Source organism: Artemia sp. Qi Xiang Cuo, chromosome 15 (genome assembly GCF_049724085.1).
Source record: "Artemia sp. Qi Xiang Cuo chromosome 15, ASM4972408v1, whole genome shotgun sequence".
Classification (NCBI taxonomy): domain Eukaryota; kingdom Metazoa; phylum Arthropoda; class Branchiopoda; order Anostraca; family Artemiidae; genus Artemia; species Artemia sp. Qi Xiang Cuo.
Window position 1 is genome coordinate 51,844,203 of NC_142808.1, and position 16,046 is coordinate 51,860,248.

At 36.5% G+C, this 16,046-nt stretch overlaps 1 protein-coding gene and 1 pseudogene across 2 annotated transcripts in view; both read left to right on the forward strand.

The window, feature by feature from the left end:
* Positions 1–11,354, forward strand: part of LOC148943831 (uncharacterized) — a 33,807-nt pseudogene extending 22,453 nt beyond the window's left edge. The window contains exon 5 of the transcript XR_016142952.1: positions 9,234–11,354. The product of XR_016142952.1 is annotated as an uncharacterized LOC148943831 (transcript). The remainder of the gene's footprint in view (positions 1–9,233) is intronic.
* Positions 1–16,046, forward strand: part of LOC148943826 (uncharacterized) — a 606,774-nt gene that overhangs the window by 456,783 nt on the left and 133,945 nt on the right.

Here is a 16,046-nt window from a genome sequence, read left to right on the forward strand (position 1 = left end):
ACTACTATTTGTGTTCAGATTTTTTAAAAGGGTGTATGTTGTTAAAAATTGCTGAAAATTTTTCTCCAGCATATAAATAGCAGGCCAAACTATAAATTGTTAGAAAAACGAAAAGATTTTAAGTATTATTTTCTTTTTCCCTGAAAAGACTATGTCAATATAAAACGAACAAAAATTAATTAAAAAAAACTGTTTCCACAAATAAGTTTTTCGAAGAAAGGTAAAGAACTCCATTAAACAAAAAATGCAAAAATAAAATGAAATAATCTACCAAGCGTGAAACTACCACGTATCCGCATTGGTAAGTACATGGAACCCAAAACGGGCCAGAGTTACAATAAATAACCGAGTTGAGCTGAGCACAAGCATTACTTAACATACGTTAGTCTCAAAACCCCCTATGTTTCCCCAAGATCAGATCATAAATTACACTTTACTAAATTAAACATAGACGGATTTGTATTGTAAAGCAATGAATAAAGCACTAATTCCGAGAAACTCCGAAGGTTATTTATTTCATTGGCCCGACGATGTTCCAGGGACCGGGTAGTGCTTTGGAAAAAGAGAAATAAAAACAACGATGACCTTCAAGTGTGTTAGCTTTAAAAACCTTCAAAATTCAAGTTAATACTTGAACGTTAAAAGTGACTTCTTTAGCAGTGGGAAAATTACAAAATTACACTACGACGGAAAAATATACAACTCCGTTGACTACGGGGGAGGTTGACCGGTTCATAAAACGAAGGTCATAAAATACCTTCGAAATTTTGAAGGTATTTTTTAAAACCTTCAAAAATGTTAATATTATTTTATTTATTAAAGCTATAAAAGTAAAAACATTTATATTGTTTCAGTAAAGTGCAAATTTTGTTCTGGCCTTGGGAAGGCATAGGGGTTTTGAGCCCAACTTATGTTAATTTCTGCTCATTTTGAGTTTGATTCGGTTATTTATTGTAATTTCTGTTCGTTTTGAGTTTCATTTATTTATTGATTCTGATCTGTGGTAGTGTCACGCTTGATAGATTGTGCGCTTTTATTTTGCTCATTTTTGGTTTAATATCGTTATTTACTTTTCGTTGAAAAAGTCTTTGCGTGGGAAAAGTTTTTTTTAATTAATTTCTGTTCGTTGTTTGCTGACAGTTTTTTCATAGAAAAAGAAAATAATAGTTTGAATATTTTTCTTTCTCTAAGAATTTATAGTTCGGCCTGTTATTTGTATACTGGAGAAAAATTTTCAGCAATTTTTAACAACATACACCCTTTTAAAAAATCTGAGCACAAATAGTAGCGTTTAATTTAGTTTCATACCTCCTCTAGTTGACCTGAAATGGAAAACTTGATACCATTCGCAAAAAAATCTTTTTACTTTCTTTAATAGCTTTGATACGCTTACGCTATTTTGATTGGATTAACTTTTAAGAGCAGAAGTAACCACAAAAGTTTGAACATAATACCCTCAGTCGTTCTCGGGATATTACTGAGATGCCTTATTGGGAATTAGCATTGACACAGTGCATTTTGATTTAATCTCAAGGTAATATTTAGTTTTTAAACATAATGGGAAAATGGGAGGGTGGGCATTGGAGGGGGATTAGTTGACCTCCAATCGCTTTCGACTACTAAAAAGGGCATCAGCCCTTTCTATTTTCAATCGATTGAACCCTTTACGAAGTTCCCACTACAACTCCTTCGATACGAAGTGCCCTAGTCTAAAAAAAAAAAAAGAAAAAAAAAAAGAAAAAAAAAAAAAAAAATTACACCCACATCGATCTTTACTATAAAAATGTCAAGCCTTCCAATTACTTTGACTATTAAAAAGAACACAAGGCCTTTTGATTTCAAATCGAATGAGCCCTTTTTGAAACGACAACGCTTTCTAAAAACACCTTATGTGCCCCCAGGGCATAAATGACAACCCCTACCCTAAGCTCTTTTGGGGTGGATGTCATCCTCCAAGACCTAATTTCCAGAACTTTCAACTACGTTAAACAAAATGGCTGTCTCAAAGTTTTGATTGGAGGTGTTCGGGGAAATGGTGGGCGTGAGAGGGGCGTTAGTCGCTCTCCATTCACTTTCAACTATTAAAAAGGCAGTAGCCCTTTCAATTTCCAATCAAATGAACCCTTTTGAAGTTTCTACGACAGTGCTTTCAATAAAAACCTTATATGTCCCAAGGGCGAAACTTACAACCCTTGCCCTGAGGGCTGGGGGGAGATTTTTCATTCTCAAAGACCTAATTTCCAGAACTTTCTACTACGTTGAACAAAGTGGCTATTTGAAAATTTTGATTGGATGTGTTTGGGGGACTGATGGGCGTGAGAGAGGTGATAGTTACCCTCCAATCATTTTCGGCTATTAAAAAGGGCACTAGCCCTTTTAATTTCCAATCAAATGTGCCCCTTTTGAAATTTCTACAGCAACTTTCTATATAAACCTTATATGCCCCCAGGGTATACCTTACAACCCTTGCCCCGTGGGCTGTAATGGGGCTATCATTCTAAAAGACCTAATTTTCGGAACTTTCAACTACGTTGAACAAAATGGATATCTCAAAATTTTGATTGGATGTGTTTGGGAAAATGGTGGGTGTGAGAGGGGCGTTAGTCGCTCTCCAGTCACTTTCAACTATTAAAAAAGCCACTAGTCCTTTCAATTTCCAATTGAATGAGCCCTTTTGAAGTTTCTACGGCAACGCTTCCAATAAAACCTTATATGCCTCCCGGGCATAACTTACAACCCTTGCCTTGAGGCCGGGGGGGGGGGGGGTTGTCATCCTTAAAGACCTAATTTCCAAAACTTTCATCTACGTTGAATAAAATGGCTATATAAAATTTTGATTGGATGTTTGGGGAAGAGGGGGGCGTGAGAGGGGGGGTTAGTTGCCCTCAAATCACTTTCGACTATTAAAAAGGGCACTAGCCCTTTGAATTTCCAATCGAATGAGCCCTTTTTTGAAGTTTCTACGACAACACCTTCTATAAAACACCTTATATGCCCCCAGGGCATAACTTACAACCCTTGCCCTGAGGGCTGTTAGGGGAGTGTCCTCCTCAAAAACAGAATTTCTATCTGGAAATCAACAAGGCTGAACAAAATGGCTATCTTAAAATTTTTGATTGGATGTGTTTGGCGAAATGATGGGCGTAGAAGAGTTCTCAGTTGCCTTCCGATCACTTTTGACTATTGAAGAGGACGCTAGCTATTTCAATTTCCTACTTAATGAGGCCGTTTTTGTAGTTACTACGACGACGCGTTCTATAAAAACATTGTATGCCCCCAGGAAATAATTTACAGCCCCTGCCCTGAGGGCTGGGGGTATGTCATCCTCAAAGACCTAATTTCCAGAACCTAAAACTACCTTGAATAAAATGGCTATCTAAAAATTTGGGAAAATGGGAAGGTGGGCCTGGGTGGGGGGTAGTGGAAGGGGGATTAGTTGCCCTCCAATGACTTTCGACTATTAAAAAGGACATCAGTCCTTTCTATTTTTAATCGAATTAGCCCCGTTAGAAGTTCCCACGACAACTCCTTCGATACGAAGTCTAAACAACAACAAAAAATATCACTAATCACTTTTGACTATCAAAAGGGTAGCCTTTGAATTTCAAATCGAAGGAGCCCTTTTTCAAGTTTCTACGACAAAGATTTCAATAAAAACCTTATATACCCCCAGGGCATAACTTATAACCCTTGATCTGAGGGTTGTGGGGGAGTGTCCTCCTCAAAAACATATTTTCTATCTGGAAATTAACTATGCTGAACAAATTGGTTTTCTCAAAATTTTTATTGGTTGTGTTTGGGGGAATGATGGGCGTGGGAGGGGGGCTAGTTGCACTCCAATCACTTTCGACTATTAAAAAGGGCACTAGCCCTATGAATCTCCAATCGAATGAGCTTTTTTTTGAAGTTTTTACGACAACGCCTTCTGTATAAACCTTATATGCCCCGAGGGCATAACTTAAAACCTTTGCTACTGAGGGCTGTGGGGGAGTTATCCTCCTCAAAAACATATTTTCTATCTCAAAATAAACTACGACAAACAACATGGCTTTCTCAAAATTTTGATTGGATGTGTGTGGGGGAATGATGAGCGTGGGGGGGGGGCTAGTTGGATGTGTGTTCCAACTAAAAATTTTGATTGGATGTGTGTGGGGGAATGATGAGCGTGGGGGGGGGGGCTAGTTGCCTTCGACTATTAAAAAGGGCACTAGCCCTCTGAATTTTCTATCGAATGAGCCTGTTTTGAAGTTTTTACGACAACCCCTGCTATAAAATCCTTATATGCCCCCAGGGCATAACTTAAAACCCTTGCCCTAAGGATTGTGGGGGAGTGTCCTCCTCAAAAACATATTTCTATCTGGAAATCAACTACGCTGAACAACACCTTCTATAAAAACCTTATCTGCCCCCAGGGCATAACTTAAAACCCTTGCTCTGAGGGTTGTGGGGCATTGTCCTCCTCAAAAACATATTTCTATCTGGAAATCAACTACGCTGAACAAAATAGCTATCTCAAAATTCTGATTGGATGTGTTTGGGGGAATTATGGGCGTATGGGGGGGCCTAGTTGCCCTCCAATCACTTTCGACTCTTAAAAAGGGCACTAGCCCTTTGAATTTCCAATCGAATGAACCTGTTTTGAAGTTTCTACGACAACGCTTTCTATAAAAACCTTATATGCCCCCAGGGCATAACTTAAAACCCTTTCCCTGAGGGCTGTGGGGGAGTGTCCTCCTCAAAAACAGAATTTCTATCTGGAAATCAACAAGGCTGAACAAAATGGCTATCTCAAAATTATTATTGGATGTGTTTGGGGAAATGGTGGGCGTTGACGGGGTGTTAGTTGCCTTCCAATCACGTTTGACTATTAAAAAGGGCACTAGCCATTTCAATTCCCAATCGAATGAGCCCTTTTTGAAGTTTCTACGACAACGCGTTCTGTAAAAACCTTATATGCTCCCAGGGCATAACGAGGGCTGGGGGGGGGTATTCATTCTCAAAGACCTAATTTCCAGAACCTAAAACTACCTTGAATAAAATGGCTATCTAAAAATTTGGGAAAATGGGAAGGTGGGCCTGGGAGGGGGGGAGTGGAAGGGGGATTAGTTGCCCTCCAATGACTTTCGACTATTAAAAAGGACATCAGTCCTTTCTATTTTTAATCGAATTAGCCCCGTTAGAAGTTCCCACGACAACTCCTTCGATACGAAGTCTAAACAACAACAACAAATATCACTAATCACTTTTGACTATCAAAAAGGGGACTAACCCTTTGAATTTCAAATCGAAAGAGCCATTTTTCAAGTTTCTACGACAAAGATTTCAATAAAAACCTTATATGCCCCCAGGGCATAACTTATAACCCTTGATCTGAGGGTTGTGGGGGAGTGTCCTCCTCAAAAACATATTTTCTATCTGGAAATTAACTAAGCTGAACAAATTGGTTTTCTCAAGATTTTTATTGTTTGTGTTTGGGGGACTGAGGGGCATGGGAGGGGGGGGCTAGTTGCACTCCAATCACTTTCGAATATTAAAAAGGGCACTAGCCCTTTGAATCTCTAATCGAATGAGCTTTTTTTTGAAGTTTTTACGACAACGCCTTCTGTATAAACCTTATATGCCCCGAGGGCATAACTTAAAACCCTTGCTATGAGGGCTGTGGGGGAGTATCCTCCTCAAAAACATATTTTCTATCTCAAAATAAACTACGACAAACAACATGGCTTTCTCAAAATTTTGATTGGATGTGTGTGGGGGAATGATGAGCGTGGGGGGGGGGCTAGTTGGATGTGTGTTCCAACTAAAAATTTTGATTGGATGTGTGTGGGGGAATGATGAGCGTGGGGGGGGGCTAGTTGCCTTCGACTATTAAAAAGGGCACTAGCCCTCTGAATTTTCTATCGAATGAGCCTGTTTTGAAGTTTTTACGACAACCCCTGCTATAAAATCCTTATATGCCCCCAGGGCATAACTTAAAACCCTTGCCCTAAGGATTGTGGGGGAGTGTCCTCCTCAAAAACATATTTCTATCTGGAAATCAACTACGCTGAACAACACCTTCTATAAAAAACCTTATCTGCCCCCAGGGCATAACTTAAAACCCTTGCTCTGAGGGTTGTGGGGCATTGTCCTCCTCAAAAACATATTTCTATCTGGAAATCAACTACGCTGAACAAAATAGCTATCTCAAAATTCTGATTGGATGTGTTTGGGGGAATTATGGGCGTATGGGGGGGCCTAGTTGCCCTCCAATCAATTTCGACTATTAAAAAGGGCACTAGCCCTTTGAATTTCCAATCGAATGAACCTGTTTTGAAGTTTCTACGACAACGCCTTCTATAAAAACCTTACATGCCCCCAGGGCATAACTTAAAACCCTTTCCCTGAGGGTTGTGGAGGAGTGTCCTCCTCAAAAAATATTTTCTATCTGGAAATCAACTAGCCTACGATGAACAAAATGGCTATCTCAAAATTTAGATTGGAAGTGTTTGGGGGACTGATGGGCCTGGGGGGGGGGCTACTGGACCACAAATCACTTTCGACTATTAAAAAGGACACTATCCCTTTGAATTTCCAATCGAATGATTCTGCTTTGAAGTGTCTATGACGACACCTTCTATAAAAACCTTTTATGCCCGCCAGGGCATAACTTAAAACCCTTGCCCTGAGGGTTGTGGGGGAGTGTCCTCCTCAAAAACATATTTTTTATCTGGAAATCAACTACGCTGAACAAAATGGCTATAACTTCTAAGAAATAAGTAAAGTGCAAATTATTTTCTGACTTTTAGAAAGCATAGCGGTTTGAACCCTACTCATGTTAGTTTCTGCTCGTTTTGAGTTTGACTCGATTATTTATTGTAATTTCTGTTCGTTTTGGGTTTCATTCATTTATTGATGCTGATTTGTGGTAGTTGTACGGTTGGTAGACTATTTTATTCTTTTTTGGTTCATTTTTGGTTTAATGGAGCTCTTTTTTTTTAAGATACTGTGTGGAAAAAGTTTTTAATTAATACCGTATACGGATAAGTCTTTGGTTTTCAATAACGTTAGCTGTGAATACAACCCATTGTAGATAATTAATTGGGAAGAGGTTTTTAGCCTTAAAACTGATAAAGCCCATAACAATTATCCATTAGTCAGAATCACGTGCGAGTGTTTTGTCGGTTACTAGGGTAAGATTTCTTCGAATGTTGCCACTCCTCAAGTGGGAATATAATTGACTGCAAAGTCCTCAGTCTTGCGGGTAACCCGACAGGGTCAAGGCAGTCCTCTGCAGAGACCTTTGTGCATAGATCTGGATCTTACGCCCTGTCACAGTTGTCCTGTAAGGAGTCCTTCCATGAAGGTGTTCTGCGTCAACATGCAATTTAACCCATTGCTGGGAGAAGGTATGTAACTCACGGGACGTGTCATTACACCGGTGGGCCCTGCTGAATATACATTGGGGGGTTTTCTTTTTCCTGTACCTATATTTACGGCCCCCTGGAGAGGGTGCCCCAGTTTCTATTATGGGCCCCCAGGGTACGTTTTTTTGTGTGTTTGTTCCTAAGAAAAGGATGGAAATTATTGTTAAAAAGTTGGGAATTCGAAAGAAACTGGTAAGTCGGTCTTGGTGCCAAAAGATTGTAAAGATTTGTACAATTTTGATATTTTAGTTTATTTTATTTTTTAAGCGGGATGTCAATTCTCATGTTCTGGGAAAGAAAGAAATTATTTATAGAGCAATTTGATAAAGCATCATGACACATTACTAGCAAATGACAGTTAAGAAGCAAAGTATAGTTGAACAATGAATAACAATAAAAGTGTGCGAGATTTCAGTTCTAATTATTAAAATTTTATGCGTTGTCAAATTTAAATTAAGTAATTTTGCTTATTTTTTTTCACAGTTCAAGGTGACAACACAAGTGAAAATGTTGGACTCCCCGTAAAACTCTATAATTTTAAACCAACCTAAATAAAAATATTAAAAAATGAGGTTTCAGTTACGAATATACCTAAAATGGGACTAAGGGCTTAATTTTTATTTTATTTTGTAGTTCCTGGTACTTTAAACCAATCAAAGAATTGAGCCTGCCAAAATTTTGTTGACCAATGTAACATCGTTACTATAATTTCTGTAAATATCCCTATTGGTATTCAGATTAATGCACTCTAATCCAGGGTTAATTATCTGACAACTGGCTGTCGTTAATGTGGAGATAAATAAACTCAACCATGAAGCATCTGCGCTGACGTATTTAAATTAAAACCCGTTGTTTTATGTTAATGAAATTTTCATAATTTAGAAAAAATCATATTCTCCAAGAAGCGCCCATTAAAACTTACACGTTTGTTAATCGAATTTCATTAGTCCAGAGATGAGTAAACTGGTTTCAAAGTAAGGGAAGTTTTCAAAAGTGTGAAGTGCCGTAAGTTAAAGACAGCTTATATTCAATCAAAATAGTAGCCATGGAGGATATTTCAAAATATCTGTGACAGAACTGAGCCGACAATTCTAAAGACTAGATTTAAGGGCCACGATCGCATTCGATCTCGTAAAAACCAAGTAAAACCATGTTAGGTTCCTGGTGTAATTGTGATTTTAAATAAGTTGAGTGTCAAAAATTTACAGTTCTAAAAAGATATTTTGAAAACAGACCGAAGGACTTACCAATAGCTAAAGAGAATATGCATATTTTCTAAGGCCATTTTTAGTCTCTTATGGTCTTCTAGACAACCATCATCATGTTGATAGCACTGCTCAAAAAATTGTTCTTTAAAGGAATTTCTAAATAAGTGAAAATCATTAACGTGAAAAAAATAAAAATAAAACAATTCAGTTTACAAAAATGTTTGTAGGCTAAAAATGAAAGCTGAAAATCAATTTGGTTTAAATCTAAGTTTGTTCAGAAAACACGGTGAAAGGGGGAAAGGGGGCACTTTTCCCTATAGATCCCAATTTTAGAACTACATAATTATTTTCTGGTGTCTACGAGTTTATTGGTACAATGGCCTTCCTAATTTATGTAACGTTACTGTTAAATTTAATTTTCAAAGTGAAATTATGATACAAGTTAGATATAAGTTCAACTTGGGGAGAGGGGTAGAAACGGAAATTATTTACTAAAACCTATCAATTTTTTTGAATCCCTTATGACTTTCAAGCTGATATGACTCCCAAGCTTTAAAGCTGATATGACTTTCAAGCTTTAAATCTGATAGATTTTTAATAAAAGAATTTTTTACTATAGAGATAATTGTGTGCAGTTCTGATGGTATGGATCAACCAAAACCAATCGTGAAGGTGAAGATGCTGACAGAGAAGGCAATTGAAGAATTAACAGCTGGTATTGGGGAGGAACCGTTTAAATGTAATATGTGTACAAAATGCTTTTCTGTATCATGCTCTTTGAACATGCATAAAAGACTACATACTGGTGAAAAGTTCTTCAAATGTGATGTATGTGAGAAAACTTTCCCTGTGTCAAGCCAATTGATTCGGCACCAAAGAGTGCACACTGGGGAGAAACTGTTTAAGTGTGAAGTCTGTGAGAAAACTTTTTCTCAGTCAAGCAATTTGAATCAGCACCGAACAGTGCATACTGGGGAGAAACCGTTTAAATGTGATGTATGTGAGAAAACTTTCCCTGTGTCAAGCCAATTGATTCAGCACCAAAGAGTGCACACTGGGGAGGAACAGTTTAAGTGTGAGGTCTGTGAGAAAACTTTTTCTCAATCAAGCAATTTGAATTAGCACCAAACAGTGCACACTGGGGAGACACCGTTTATATGTGTGGTCTGTGAGAAAGCTTTTTCTTAATCAAGCAATTTGATACAGCACCAAAGAGTGCACACCAGGGAGAAACCGTTTAAATGTGAGGTCTGTTAGAAATCTTTTTCTCAGTTAAGCAGTTTTATTAATCACCAAAGATTGCACACTGGGGAGAAACCGTTTAAATGTGAGGTCTGTGAGAGAGCTTTTTCTGATTCAAGCAGTTTGATTCGGCACCAAAGAGTGCACACTGGGGAGAAACCGTTTAAATGTGAGGTCTGTGAAAAAACTTTTTATCTTTTAAGCAGTTTTAATCATTACCAAAGAGTACACTCTGGTGAGAAACCGTTAATATGTGATGTATGTTACAAATCTTTTTCTGAGTAATGCGAGTTTAATAGTCACCGAAGTTTACACACGGGGGATGCACCAGTTAAATGTGATGTATGTGACAAAACTTTTTCTCATTTAAGCAATTTGATTCAGCACCAAAGAGTGCACACGGGGGAGAAACCGTTTAAGTGTGATGTCTGTTACAAAACATTTTCTCAGTTAAGCAGTTTTATTAATCACCAAAGATTGCACACTGGGGATAAACCGTTTAAATGTGAGGTCTGTTACAAAACTTTTTCTCTTTCATGCAATTTGATTAGGCACCAAAGTGTGCACACTGGCCAGAAACCGTTTAAATGTGAATTCTGTGAGAAAACTTTTTGTCATTCATGCAGTTTGATTAAGCACCAAAGAGTGCACACGGGGGAGAAACCGTTTAAATGTGAAGTCTTTGAGAAAACTTTTTCTCAGTCAAACCATTTAAATAAACACCAAAGAGTGCACACTGGGCAGAAAAAATTTAAACGTGAGGTCTGAGCAAACTTTCTGTGTCAAGCAGTTTGATTAAACAACCCATTCTTAGAAAAAGTGGTAGTCGATATTGTACAATAACAATTTCTGTGGTCTTGCAGAACCCTTTTTATCTCTGCTTCTTTTTTTCGCTCTTCTTTTATATTTTTGTTAGTTCATTAATTAATTCATTTTTCCTTGGAATATTTTTGTTTATTTTTTCAGTGCTTTCTCTTTTGCTTATTGTTTTAACTTGTTCCTTCCCTTGGTCTATGACTTGCCCTCCCCCCCCCAAAAAAAAACAATCGAATGCAGTTTGTATATGCCTTTTGAGTAAACACTTCTATAAAGTCCATCTTATTCATCTTGTAATATTTTGCAGTGTTTTTGCCTATTCTTTTGATTCGTTGATTCATGGAATATTTATGTTCATTTTTTCAATGATTTATCTTTTGCCATTCTTTTTAACTTGTTCCTTCCTTAGGTTACGACTTTCTTTCCTCTCCCCCCCCCTCCAATTAAGTCTTTATGTGTATGCCTGGTTGAGTTAACAACCCTGTAAATTGCATTTTATTCTTCTTTTAATGTTTTCCCACCTTTTTTGACGGTTTCTTTGCATATCCTTTGGACTGAAACATTGTGAATAACCTGCATTAATACAGGTTTTAGTCTGTCCTTAGGGAAGTAAATACTTAAAACCATGAGGGTCACCAAGATTTATACTCAGCAAGGGGGGGATGTCTGCTCATTAAGTGACTGTTCCAATTTGGTGACGTTTATTTAAATGATTATAAAGTCTTCTGTACACCTATGGTACTGGACAATTATGGTTTTTTTTTTCAGATAAATAAACAAAACGAGGACTATTGGTCTTGTTAACTTTAGGAAATTGAGAAAATAAAGAAACGAGAAATATTGGTGTATCCATACAATTAGGTTCAAAAGGACCTAAAGCATTGTTTTCTAACATAAGAATTTTGGAAACAAATTTTGTTCTATTTTGGTTTCCTGACAACAAAAGGATAAGTTAACAAATATCCTGATGTTTTGATGAAATTGCGGCGCATTATTCTAGTTTATTTTACACCAAAAAGGGCCGAAAATTCTAGTTTTTTGATCAGCTCAAAACTCTGGTTTGTTGAAAGGGCCAGGGGGGATTGTGGCTCTGACTGGTTAAAACCCATACTCTGGACCAAGTTGACCTAATTTGCGAAAAAAGATTAAAAAAAAATATGATAAAAAAAATGATCAATCTAGTCTTTTGGGCATCATTTATTTTTTTTTTTTTTTTTTTTGGTCACTTCGTATAGAAAGAGTTTTTGTAGAAACTTCTAAAGGGGCTCATTCGATTTGAAATTGAAAGACTTAGTGTCATTTTTAATTATCAAAAGAGATTAGAAGGTAGCAACCAATGCTCTTACATCCATCATTTCCCCAAACACATCCAATAAAAATTTTGGGATAGCCATTTTATTCAGCTTAGTCGAAAGGTCCAGTAAATATGTCTGAGGATTTCAACCCCCCACAGCCCACAGGGCAAGGGCTATAAATTATAAACTTACAGGGTTATTATGGAAGGGGTGGTTGTATAAAATTCTGAGGGGACTCATTGGAATGTTAATCAGAAGTTTTAGTGGCTTTTTTAAGAGTCAAAAGTGATCAAAGGGCAGCTAGAACCCCCCTCCCCCACATCCTCTTTTCCCCAAATACCTCCGATCGAAATTTTGAGATAGCAATTTTGTAAAAAATAGTCTAAAGATCATATAACAAGGCCTTTGCGGTTGACACTACCCCTCAAAACCTGTTTGCATTTGTTGTAAGTTATGCCGTTGGGGTATATAAGTTTTTGTTTTTATAAAGTATGGGTGTATAAACCTTAAAGGAGGCTCATTTAATCGAAAATTTAAAGTTATAGTTCCCTTTTAAGAGTCAAAATTGATTCAGGGCAACTAGTCTCCTCAACGCCCTCTTCCGAAAACGCATCTGATAGAAAATGTGAGATAGCCATTTTGTTCAAAAAAGTCCAAAGAACATATGGAAATGTGTCCAGGATTGACGCAACGAAATAAAGCCCTGGGGAAAGGGTTATAAAATATGCCCTGGAAGCATATAAATTTTGTTATAAATTGCTAGTTCGTATAAACTTCCGATGGGGCTGATTTATTTAAAAATGGAAGTTGCAGTGCCCTTTTTAAGAACGAAAAGTGATTTAAGGGTAAGCAACCCCCCTTCCCCCAACCCTGATGTATTATTTCCCAAAGCAAACATAAAAATTTTGAGATATGTATTTTTTAAGTAATATTGAAAAGTCCAGTAATTAAAACTTTGTGTTTTAAACCTCCCCCCCCCCACCCCTCCTTTAGCCTTCAGGGCCAGGGATGTAATTCAGTTAACATATAGTATAGGTTATTAAGAAAGGTATGCATGTTTCAGCTTTACTTTCCAAAAAGATGAAGTACATTCAGGCGAGGCTTTCAACGAAAGTTTATGGGAGTGGTGAAGTAAATCAAAAGACGGGTTGTCAAAAGGGTTTAACTTGGGAATGAGTGAGTATATTAATTTTGAACTTTCAGGAAATGATCAATTGACCAAAAAGGCAAGATTTGCACACTACTTCTATTACTACTACCACACTACTACATTTACAATATTCAAGGGGAAATTTGAACTAAATTAGGACACTATAGGCCTATGCATGCACATTGTCAAAAAATGTATCTCAGATTGTATTTTGGTATTAAGTGGGTACTTAGAGAGAATGGTTAAAGGGGAAGATCAATTGACCAGAGGCAATATCTGTACGCTACTATTAATATCAATACAACTGCTGCATTTACTATTACTTCCATAATAATTACTTATTAGGCTAAGAGCATCAAGATTTAGTTCAAATTTCACCTTGAAAATTGTAAATTTCCCCTTGAATATTGAAAATATTATAAAGCTTAAAAAGAACTTTTGTGGACGAACTTGAACACTGTTTTGGTAAAAGTGCTTTCACGTACCTTGAATGTTTGGAGTTTCCCCTGAGTTTGATTAAAAAAATGTGGGGTCTTGGAGATCTTGTCAAAAACTCATGTTATTTAATTTTCCTGTTAATGACCGTGTTTTTTTTAACTTTAGTATTCGTGGAGATTTTGCAAATAAGGAGAAAATATTATAAGGCTTAAAAAGAACTTTTGTGGACAAAGTTGGACACTGTCTTGGTACTAGTGCTTTCACGTCCCTTGAATTCTTCCGAGGATCCCCTGAATTTCATTAAGGAAATTTGGGGTCTTGGAGATCTAGCCAAAAGGTAACTAGTTAATTTTCATGTTAATGTCCGTGTATTTCTAAGCTTTAGTATTTACGGAGATTTTGCAGATTTGGAGAAAATATTACAAAGCTTAAAAAGAACTTTTGCGGACAAAGTTGGACACTGTCTTGGTACTAGTGCTTTCACGATCCTTGAATTTTTCAAAGTTTTCCCTAAATTTTATTAAAGAAATGTGGCCTTGGAAATCTTGCCGGTAATTAATTATTTATTTGTTGTGCTAATTTCTGTTTACTTTTGAACTTTAGTATTGGCAGTGATTTTGCAGATTCGGAGAAAATATTATAAGGCTTAAAAAGAACTTTTGCGGACAAAATTGGATACTGTCTTGATACAAATGCTTTCACGATACTTGATTTTTTCAGAGTTTCCCCTGAATTTTATTAAAGAAATGTGGCCTTGGAAATCTTGCCGGTAATTAATTATTTATTTGTTGTGCTAATTTCTGTTTACTTTTGAACTTTAGTATTGGCAGTGATTTTGCAGATTCGGAGAAAATATTATAAAGCTTAAAAAGAACTTTTGCGGACAAAATTGGACACTGTCTTGGTACTAGTGCTTTCACGATCTTTGAATTTTTTATACTTCCTCCTAAATTCTATTAAAGAAATGTGGCCTTGGAAATCTTGCCGGTAATTAATTATTTATTTATTGTGCTAATTTCTGTTTACTTTTGAACTTTAGTATTGGCAGTGACTTTGTAAATTCGGAGAAAATACTATTAAGGTTAAAAGAACTTTTACGGACAAAATTTGACACTGTCTTGGTACAAGTTCTTTCACGAACCTTGAATTTTTCAGAGTTTTCCCTGTACTTTATTAAAAAAATGTGGCCTTGGAAATCTTGCCGGTAATTAATTATTTATTTATTGTGCTAATTTCTGTTTACTTTTGAACTTTAGTATTGGCAGTGATTTTGCAGATTCGGAGAAAATATTATTAAGCTTAAAAGAACTTTTGCGTACAAAATTTAACACTGTCTTGGTAGAAGGTCTTTCAGGTTCCTTGCATTTTTAAGAGTTTCCCCTGGATTTTACTACGGAAATGTGGCCTTGGAAATCTTGCCGGTAATTAATTATTTATTTATTGTGCTAATTTCTGTTTACTTTTGAACTTTAGTATTGGCAGTGATTTTGCAGATTCGGAGAAAATATTATAAGGCTTAAAAAGAACTTTTGCGGACAAAATTGGACACTGTCTTGGTACTAGTGCTTTCGCGATCCTTGAATTTTTCATAGTTTCCCCTAAATTTTATTAAAGAAATGTGGCCTTGGAAATCTTGCCTGTAATTAATTATTTATTTATTGTGCTAATTTCTGTTTACTTTTGAACTTTAGTATTGGCAGTGATTTTGCTGATTCTGAGAAAATATTATAAAGCTTAAAAAGAACTTTGGCGGACAAAAGTTGGACACTGTCTTGGTACTTGTGCTTTCACGATCCTTGAATTTTTCATAGTTTCCCCTGAATTTTATTAAAGAAATGTGGCCTTGGAAATCTTGCCGGTAATTAATTATTTATTTATTGTGCTAATTTCTGTTTACTTTTGAACTTTAGTATTGGCAGTGATTTTGCAGATTCGGAGAAAATATTATAAAGCCTAAAAAGAACTTTTGCTGACAAAGTTGGACACTGTCTTGGTACTAATGCTTTCACGTTCCTTGAATTTTTCAGAGTTCCTCCCTGAATTTTATTAAAGAAATGTGGCCTTGGAAATCTTGCCGGTAATTAATTATTTATTTATTGTGCTAATTTCTGTTTACTTTTGAACTTTAGTATTGGCAGTGATTTTGCAGATTCGGAGAAAATATAAAGCTTAAAAGAATTTTTACGGACTAAGTTGGACTCTGTTTTGGTACTAGTGTCTCTCATTCCTTGAATTTTTCAGAGTTTCCCAGAATTTTATTAAAGAAATTTGGGTTCTTGGAGAACTTGCCCAAAAATTTTTGGAACTTTAGTATTGGGGGAGACTTTGCAAATTTGGAGAAAATACTATAAAGCTTAAAAAGAACTTTTACGGACAAAGTTGGACACTTCTTTTGTATATAGGCTTTGACGTTTCTTAAATTTTTCAGAGTTTCCTCTGAGTTTTATTAAGGATGTGTGGGCTTGGAAATCTTGCCGGTAATTAATTATTT